We start from the raw sequence: 10,822 nt of genomic DNA, 5'->3' as shown, positions 1-10,822 counted from the left end.
AATAAGGGCTTGTTAGGGCCCGAGCACTCTCAGCGTGCGAGGCCCTATTGTTCTTCGAAGGATTATTATTATTATTATTATTATTATTATTATTTTTTCATGGCAAATGAAAATGGCCAATTTGAAGGCCTGAACATGCTCAAAAACTCACCAAATTTTGCATATACATCCGGCTTCGCGAAAATTTCGAAAATTTAGCAACGTTTTTTAAAAAAATCAAAAAATGGCTCAGTGGCGCCCCCTTGAAATTTTAAAAATGCCCTTTGCTTTGATGTTTTTCAACGTAGAGCGATGAAATTTGGGGAGTGGATACGTTGTCCAGAGACGCTTCAAAAAGTCTGCAGCACCCATATTCCAAACCCAACAGGAAATCGGATATTTTGGATTGAATGTTGAAAAACATAGCATTTTGGGCGAAAACCAGCATGCACGTTTCAGACCATTGCGCCGAGCCAGTACGTTGGATCTTCCTCAAAATTGGTGTACGTCTTCATGAGACATATGAGATATTAAGTTGTGAAAATGGTGAGTTTTCGTCCACGGGCCTAACCTGGGCGGGGTACCAAAGTCGGGTGTTTTTTTGGCAACGCGCCAATTTCAGTAAATGATTAATAACTTCCTGATACAAGGTCCAATCTTTTTCATATTTGGCATGCGTGTAAGGTGTCTTAACCTGAACACGACTGCATTGAAATATTTTCCATTAGGCCTGGCGCCCCCTTGTGGGAAGAGGAAACACCCATTTTTACGAGAAAGGCTCCTCCTCCTGGTGAAAAACATCAATTGACCTCAAACCTGCATCAGGGGAGCCTTAAGACATGTCTTTAGGTATATGATGAAAAATATTGAGTTTTCGTTGATGTAGCAGTACCCAAACAGGAAAGTGAAAAGACCCTCGGCATTTTGTCACAAAATGGCCAATTTCCAGGTCTGAACATGCTCGAAAACTCACCTAAATTTGCACATACATGCGGCTTCATGTAAATTTCATGAATTTAGCAACATTGCCAAAAGATGTAATAAAATGGCTCAGTGGCGCCCCCTTCAATTTTTAAAAAAGGCCTGTCCTATTAGTTTTTTTCGACGTAGAGTGATGAAATTTGGGGAGTGGATACGTTGTGCAAAACTGCTCCAAAAAGTCTCTTGCACCCATATTCCAAACCCAACAGGAAATCGGGTATTAGGGATTGAATCTTGCACAACATGGCATTTTTGTCTAAAACCAGCATGCACGTTTGACACCATTACGCCGAGGCAGTAAGTTGAATGCTCCTCAAAATTGGTCAGACTATTATTGACACATATGAGATGTTAGGTTATCAAAATGGTGACATTTCATTCACGGCCCTTTCCTGGCCAGGGGAGCAAATGTGTCTTATTTTTGACAATACAATTCAGTAAATGACTATAAGTCGCGGTTTTTTTCATATTTTGCTTTGGGGTGCGACTTATACTCAGCAGCGACTTATGTGTGAAATTATTAACACATTATGATAACATTTCCCATGTTATTTTGGTGTTTTGGACTAATGGTTTTGTAAACTTGTTAGCATGCTATAGTTATCTGAATAACTCTTAATAGCTATGGCCACGTTCGCGTTCTGCCTTTGGCAATGTATGTTCAATTGTATAATTGACTTTTTTAAATTGAAATGGATGCATTTAGTTTGTGGCGCTTTCACGCCCACCTGGGAGCGCACTCGCACTTGTTTACGTGAAGAAGAGCGCTCGCACACCAGAAGAAGACAGACAGCTACGTAGCTTTGAGTGAGTGAGTGAGTGAGTGAGTGAGTGAGTGAGTGAGTGAGTGAGTGAGTGAGTGGGCGAGTGAGTGAGTGAGTGGGCGAGTGAGTGAGTGAGTGGGCGAGTTAGCGAGAGGGAAAGACGGCTGCGAAGCTACGTTCATTGTTTATGCTTTTAAAATATCTCTACAGAGGCAACGCCTGCGTGTATCATCTATTCTGTTGTTGTTGTGTGTTTTCCACCCGCGAGCGGACACTTACAGCCAGTTGTGTGGTTGTTTGAATGGTGTGCTAATGCTAGCGAACGCATGCTAATCTGTTATGTTATTGCTGCAATAGTACCTAATTATCATTTATTTACGTTGATGTGAACCTGTTTGCTATCGAGGACCAAATTGATTCAACAAATTATGCGGACGTCCAGCATTGTCTTTTTGGAGTTCGCTGTATATAGCCAGGACCGAGCGGTAGCGTCCTGGTGAGGACAGTATATTCGCATTTCGTTGTTTATGCACTGTACACTGTAGATTTATTCAGCATGTTGTTCTCTATTGTATTTTTATATTAAACTGCCTTTCAAGATGACATATCTGTTCTATGTGTTGGATTTTATCAAGTAAATTTCCCCCAAAATTGCGACTTATACTCCGGTAAGACTTATATATGTTTTTTTTCTCTTTGTTGGGCATTTTCTGGCTTGTGCGACTTATACTCAGGTGCGACTTGTAGTCCGAAAAATACGGTAATAACTTCCTGATTGAAGGTGCAATCTTTTTCATATTTGGCATGAATGTGAAGTATTTCAGCCTGCACATGACTTTATTGAAATATTACTCATTACGCCTGGCGCCCCCTAGTGGGAACAGGAAACACACTTTTAATTAAATAGAAAGGCTCCTGCTTCTCAGGGTCAAAAATCATTATTATTATTTTTTTTTCATGGCAAATGAAAATGGCCAATTTGAAGGCCTGAACATGCTCAAAAACTCACCAAAATTTGCACATACATCCGGCTTCGCGAAAATTTCGACAATTTGGCAACGTTTACAAAAAAAAATAAAAAATGGCTCAGTGGCGCCCCCTTGCAATTTTCAAAATGCCCTTTGCTTTGATGTATTTCAACGTAGGGCGATGAAATTTGGGGAGTGGATACGTTGTCCAGAACCGCTTCAAAAAGTCTAAAGCACCCATATTCCAAACCCAACAGGAAATGGGATATTCTGGATTGAATGTTGAAAAACATAGCATTTTGGGCGAAAACCAGCATGCACGTTTCAGACCGTTGCGCCGAGCCAGTACGTTGGATCTTCCTCAAAATTGGTGTAAGTGTTCATGAGACATATGAGATACTAAGTTGTGAAAATGGTGAGTTTTCGTCCACGGGCCTGACCTGGGCGGGGTACCAAAGTCGGGTGTTTTTTTGGCAACGCGCCAATTTCAGTAAATGATTAATAACTTCCTGATACAAGGTCCAATCTTTTTCATATTTGGCATGCATGTAAGGTGTCTTAACCTGAACACGACTGCATTGAAATATTTTCCATTAGGCCTGGCGCCCCCTTGTGGGAAGAGGAAACACCCTTTTTTACGAAAAAGGCTCCTCCTCCTGGTGAAAAACATCAATTGATCTCAAACCTGCATCAGGGGAGCCTTAAGACATGTCTTTAGGTATCTGATGAAAAATATTGAGTTTTCGTTGATGTTGCAGTATCCAAACAGGAAAGTGAAAAGACCCTCGGCATTTTCTCTCAAAATGGCAAATTTCAAGGTCTGAACATGCTCGAAAACTCACCAAAATGTGCACATACATGTGGCTTCATGTAGATTTCATGAATTTAGCAACATTGCCAAAAGATGTAATAAAATGGCTCAGTGGCGCCCCCTTCAATTTTTAAAAAAGGCCTGTCCTATTAGTTTTTTTCGACGTAGAGTGATGAAATTTGGGGAGTGGATACGTTGTGCAAAACTGCTCCAAAAAGTCTCTTGCACCCATATTCCAAACCCAACAGGAAATCGGGTATTATGGATTGAATCTTGCATTTTTGTCAAAAACCTGCATGCACGTTTGAGACCATTACGCCGAAGCAGTAAGTTGAATGCTTCTCAAAATTGGTCAGACATCCCAAAAACATGCATGGTAGGCTGATTGAGCACTCTAAATTGTCCGTAGGTATGAGTGTGCGCGTGAATGGTTGTATGTCTCCTTGTGCCCTGCAATTGGCTGGCAACCAGTGCAGGGTGTCCCCTGCCTACTGCCCCGAGTTAGCTGGGATAGGCTCCAGCACCTCCGCGACCCTCGTGAGGAAAAGCGGCATGGAAAATGAATGAATGAATGAATGTTCATGACACATATGAGATGTTAGGTTATCAAAATGGTGACATTTCATTCACGGCCCTTTCCTGGGCAGGGGAGCAAATGTGTCTTATTTTTGACAATACAATTCAGTAAAAGACTACTGTATTTTTCCGACTATAAGTTGTGTTTTTTTTTCTTCATATTTTGGTTTGGGGTGCGACTTATACTCAGCAGTGACTTATGTGTGAAATTATTAACACATTATGATAACATTTCCCATGTTATTTAGGTGTTTTGGACTAATGGTTTTGTAAACTTGTTAGCATGCTATAGTTATCTGAATAACTCTTAATAGCTATGGCCATTTTCATTTGCCATGAAAAAATAATAATGAGTGCGCTCCCAGTTGGGCGTGAAAGCGCCACAAACTAAATGCATCCATTTCAATATAAAAAAGTCAATTATACAATTGAACATACATTGCCAAAGGCAGAACGCGAACGTGGCCATAGCTATTAACAGTTATTCAGATTACTATAGCATGCTAACAGGTTTACAAAACCATTAGGCCTGGTGCCCCCTGGTGAGTGAAATTATTAACACATTATGATATAATTTCCCGTGTTATTTTGGTGTTTTGGACTGATGGTTTTGTAAACTTGTTAGCATGCGATAGTTATCTGAATAACTGTTAATAGCTATGGCCACGTTCGCGTTCTGCCTTTGGCAATGTATGTTCAATTGTATAATTGACTTTTTTATATTGAAATGGATGCATTTAGTTTGTGGCGCTTTCACGCCCACCTGGGAGCGCACTCGCACTTGTTTACGTGAATAAGCGCTCGCACACCAGAAGAAGACAGACAGCCACGTAGCTCTGAGTGAGTGAGTGAGTGAGTGAGTGAGTGAGTGAGTGAGTGAGTGAGTGAGTGAGTGAGTGAGTGAGTGAGTGAGTGAGTGAGTGAGTGAGTGAGTGAGTGAGTGAGTGAGTGAGTGAGTGAGTGAGTGAGAGTGAGTGAGTGGACTAGTTAGCGAGAGAGAAAGACGGCTGCGAACCTACGTTCATTGTTTATGCCTTTAAAATATCTCTACAGAGGCAACGCCTGCGTGTATCATCTTTTCTGTTGTTGTGTGTTTTCCACCCGCGAGCGGACACTTACAGCCAGTTGTGTGGTTGTTTGAATGGTGTGCTAATGCTAGCGAACGCATGCTAATGTTACATTTTTGCTGTAATAGTACGTAATTATCATTTATTTACGGTGATGTGAACCTGTTTGCTATCGAGGACCAAATTGATTCAACAAATTATGCGGACATCCAGAATTGTCTTTTTGGAGTTCGCTGTCTATAGCCAGGACTGAGCGGTAGCGTCCTGGTGAGGACAGTATATTCGCATTTCGTTGTTTATGCACTGTACACTGTACATTTATTCAGCATGTTGTTCTCTATTGTATCTTTATATTAAATTGCCTTTCAAGATGACATATCTGTTCTACGTGTTGGATTTTATCAAGTAAATTTCACCCACAAATGCGACTTATACTCGGGTAAGACTTTTGTTTCCTTAAAGCAGAGGGGTCCAATAGGAAAGTCATAATGACCGTGTTCAGGTGCCTAATAAACAATTTTGTTTTGTTAAAGCAGAGGGGTCCGATAAGAAAGTCATCATGACCGTCGCCATTTTCTCTCCCCACTAATTCTGAACATTCAGACATGCAATATATCTGCCTGGATATCTGTCTGTTGTCGACTGCCACCGCCCCGACCTGCCTGCCCTCCGACTTTGTTTGACGTCCGAGTTGCGCCATACGCGAGGGCCCGTCAGTCCTGCTTGCAGGGCTAGTTATTATTATTCTTTCTTCATGGCAAATGAAAATGGCCAATTTGGAGGCCTGAACATGCACGAAAAGTCACCAAAATTTGCACATACGTGCAGATTCGCGTAAAATTTGATAATCTTGCGTCGTTTTGAAAAAATTTCAAAAAATGGCTCAGTGGCGCCCCCTTGACCCTTAAAATTTTCAAAAAGGCCTCTCCTCTCAGGTTTTCAACGTAGAGCGATGAAATTTGGGGAGTAGATACCTTATGCCTAACTGTTCAAAAAAGCCTCTTGCACCCATATTCCAAATCCGACAGGAAATCGGATATTTTGGATCAAATGTGAAATTTTTTCGGTTCACAGTTGGAGTTTACGTTTGGAGGCCTGAACATGCACGAAAACTCACCAAAATTTGCACATACATGCAACTTTGCGTAAATTTTGATAATCTACAAAAAAATTTAACAAAATCGCTCAGTGGCGCCCCCTTGAAATTTTCAAAAAGGCCTTTCCTATTAGGTTTTTTCAACGTAGAATGATGAAATTTGGTGAGTCGATACATTGCGTAAAACTGCTCCAAAAAGTCTCTTGCACCTATATTCCAAATCCAACAGGAAGTCGGAAATTTTGGATCAAATGCGAAATTTTATCGATTTACATTTGAGACCTTGTCGCTGAAGAAAATAGTTGGATCGTCTTCAAAATTGGTCAGACTATACAGGAGACATATGAGATCTTAAGTTTTCAAAATGGTGAGTTTTCATCCAAGGGTCTGGCCTGGGCGTAGTCCCAAAGTTGGCCATTTTTGGGCAAAACACCAAATTCAGAAAATGATTAAAAACTCCGTGATACAACGTTCAATCTTTTTCATTTCTAGCAAGTATATGAGATATCCCAGCCTGAACACGACTGCATTTAAATTTTACCCATTAGGCTTGGCGCCCCCTAGTGGGAACAGGAAATGGCCTTCTTTACGAGACAGGCTCCTCCTCCAAGGGAAAAAAATCTATTGACCTCAAACCTGTTTCAGGGGAGCCTCAAGACATGTGTTCAGGTGCCTAATGAAAAATATTGAGGTTTTGTAGAAGCGGAGAGGTACAAACTGGAAGTGAAAATGACCGTCAACAATTTGTCTCGCCAAAAACTTTGAACAGTCATAACTCGGCAGATATACAACATATCTGCGCCAAACTTCCCGTGTTTGTTGAGAGTCATACCCTGAAGGTTCGTGTAGGGGTCATTTGCATCAACTCTACAGTGCCAACTAGTGGCGACAGAAAGAAGTTTTAAAAAAGGCCTTTCCTATTGGGTTTTTCCAACATAGAGTGAGGAAATTTGGGGAGTTGATACCTTGTGCAAAACTGCTCCAAAAAGTCTCTTGCACCCATTTTCCAAATCCAACAGGAAATCGGGTATTTTTGATCAAATGTGAAATTTTTATCGGTTCACAGTAGGAGTTTACATTTGGAGGCTTGAACATGCACGAAAACTCACAAAAATTTCGACATACATGCGGCTTTGCATAACGTTCAATAATCTTGCAACGTTACGAAAAAATGTAACAAAATGGCTCAGTGGCGCCCCCTTGAAATTTTCAAAAAGGCCTCTCCATTTAGGTTTTTTCAACGTAGATGGATGAAATTCGGAGAGTCAATACCTTGTACAAAACTGCTCCAAAAAGTCTCTTGCATGCGTATTCCAAACCCAACAGGAAATCGGGTATTTTGGATTGAATGTGAATTTTTTATCGATTTACAGTGTGCACATTTTACACCTTGGCACCTAGGGAATTAGTTTGATCATTCTCAAAATTGGCGAGACTGTTCATGAGGCATATGAAATCTTAAGTTATAAAAATGGTGTGTTTTCATTCACGGGCCTGACCTGGGCGGGGTGCCAAAGTCGGCCATTTTTTCGCCAAAACACCGAATTCGGAAAATGACTGATAACTCCCTCATACAACGTTCAATCTATTTTAAATCTGCCATGTGTGTGAGGTATACCAGCCTGAGCACGACTGGATTGAAAATTTACCATTTGTGCCTGGCGCCTCCTAGTGGGAACAGGAAATGCCCTTTTTTACGGTGACACACTCCTCCTCCAAGGGAAAAAATTAATCGACCTCAAACCTGCATAAGGGAAGCCTTAAGACCTGTCTTCAGGTGCCTGATGAAAAATATTGAAGTTTCGTTGAAGCGGAGGGGTCCAAACAGGAAAGTGAAAATGACTGTCAATAATTTTTCTCTCCAAAAATTTTGAACAGTCATAACTCGGCAGATATACAACATATCTGCGGCAAACTTCCCGTGCTTGTTGAGAGTCATACCCTGAAGGGCCTTGTAGGGGTCATTTGCATCAAACCTACAGCGCCAACTAGTGGCAATAGAAAGTCACTCGTTTTTCCAATACATGTTCAGTTCTTTTCAGGTTGGTCATTGTAGTTTCAAGACCTATTAAAATACTTATTTACGGCCCATGTCCACGTGTCTCTGTCTGTTGCCGTGACGACCCTTTGTTCGCCATTTAAAGGAAATATTTTTTTTCAGAGACTCAGGCAGCTTATAGAGCCACAGTATTTGGCACACTTGGTCGAATTGGCCCACTTAGAAGATTAATTTTGGGTTTTGAATAAGGGCTTGGCTGCACAGCTCAGTAGTGGCTCCTTTTTTGTAGTACTCTCTCCAATAGGGGTTTTTATCTCTTGGGTGTGGGAATGTAAATAGGCGACTTTCGAGCATGTTAGGTTCTAATGAGATAATTAGAGAGGAGGATCTGCCACCAGCCTGACCTGCACACAGTCCGAGTTGCGTGACGTCCGAGTTGCGCTAGATTGCGAGGGCCCGTTCAGTCCTGCTTGCAGGCCTAGTTCCAAATTGTTTTGTGATGTTCGTATCTAAATTGTTTGGAGGGAGGGCCAGTGATACTTTTATCACAAAGAACAGCGGTCTTATAAGCAACCTGCTTCCTGGTGATCAAGTTTTTGCGGACTGTGGGTTCACTATAACAGATTATTTGCCTCCTGTAGTGACTTTGGTCATTCTCGCCTTCACACGTGGCTGTAAAGAACTTCCCGAGCACGAAGTAACACAAACACGTCGCTTAGCAAATGTCAGAATCCATGGTGAGAGAGCTATTAGGTATTTTTAAAATTTGAAGTAATGTAATCCCCAGTGGGGTACAATATGTTGATGAAATAGTAGCTATTTGTGCTGGTAATTTACAACCTCCGTTAATCTGGGAGGAAATTGAAGGAGGATTGGAAATGGAAATTGATGAACAAGAGGGTGATGCATATTTGTGGGATATGGCAGAGGATATTGATGAATCATGAAATGAAAACAATAACTTTAACCACATGTAATTTTTCACCAAAGAACAGTATCAAATAAAAGTTGTAGAAATAGCATGTTTTTATTTTCATCACCAAACTAATGACTAAAATCACTAAGATACCTTCATCTGTAACTGAAGGCCACTATCGAACATCATCAATCCATCCACCAAATGTGCATTACTTGGAACTGCGCATAAAATCAAGTCTGCATTGAATGACACTGAGCTGCTACTGAGGCGTTTCAACACTCCATTTATGGCGGCCTCCACTTCAGGGCGACATACACGAATCTCGGATTAGTCAATATGTGTCGAGGAAGACGCTAGTTTGGACTACTACCTGTAATTTTACTTTGAGCATTAAAGTAGCAGAACTTCGTCTTTGTGCATGAGTAAAAATAGCACACCCGCATCATGGAAAATGCTAGAAGAAATGCAGGTGACCCCGCTTTTAAGTTAAAAGCAGTCCAGCTGGCTGATCACGTAAGCAGCCATCAAGAGGACAAACTCAATTACAGCTGAGATTCCTGGGGGCACAACAAAGCGTTTGCAGCCACTTGACATTAGCGTGAATTGTACAATTAAAGTGGCACGCCGGGTTGCATGGGAGCCTTGGTGACCAGCACCGACAAATCGTTTACCAAAACTGGCCGCATGTGAAGAGCAACTTTTGCACAAGTTTGCCAGTGGATCCTGACAGCATGGAGCTGTGTGAAAAAATCCACCATCACCAATGCAGACCTGTTAAGTTTCACGATTTGGTCGGGAGACTCCCGATTTTGACCCCAATGCTCACGCCTCACGATTAGAAAGCCAAATCTCCTGATTTTCCAAAAATGTCAATTAAAAAAAATTTTTTTTTTTACGTTTTTGTTTGTCACCGTTTTGTAACGATGCCATTCGGCCCGATTCGGAAAGTGACCAACAACGAATAGCATGGCCGTCTCCGACTTCCCTGCCCTCCCTCCCCTTCAGAGCTGGAAAAGCCCACATCTGACGGAGAGGGAAGAGGCGAAGCACCACCGACTTCCCAAGATGCTGGCACTAATAAACCGGCTTTTAGACTGGTTCAAGTCTTTATTTTGGAAGGAAGAGATGGAGCTGACCCTGATCGGCCTCCAGTATTCGGGAAAAACGACGTTCGTCAACGTAATTGCCCTAAGTCTTACCTGCCAGCGATAGCTAACTAGCCTAATGCTAATAGCATTAGAGCTAATGATGGGAGAACGATGACGAGGAAGAAGTCGCTGCTTTACTCTGTTTTCGTGGATCAAACATCATGGAATATTAAACCACTGCGGTCCTACCCCCACAATATATGAATTTAAGTGAGAAAGCGTATAGTTACTTACTTGAAGTTTAATCATTTAGATTCGCTATTATGCTAAAGCTAAAGTGTATACTATTATACACTTTATTACATTATATCATTATTACTGTGCTGAAACAAAAAATATAAAGTTTCAATTCTAGGTTACAATTCAATTAAAAAACTGCCATGACAAAGATACTTTTAAAAAACAAATATGATTAATTTTCTAAATGATGTAATTAATGTTTTTAATCTTGCTGATTTAGTCTGACGAAACCCTAATTGGAGTGATGGTTGATGAGATGAAGAGGCTGCTGAGG

The sequence above is a fragment of the Corythoichthys intestinalis genome, chromosome 13 (assembly GCF_030265065.1).
Source record: "Corythoichthys intestinalis isolate RoL2023-P3 chromosome 13, ASM3026506v1, whole genome shotgun sequence".
In the NCBI taxonomy this organism is placed as follows: domain Eukaryota; kingdom Metazoa; phylum Chordata; class Actinopteri; order Syngnathiformes; family Syngnathidae; genus Corythoichthys; species Corythoichthys intestinalis.
This window is presented reverse-complemented; position numbering follows the sequence as displayed.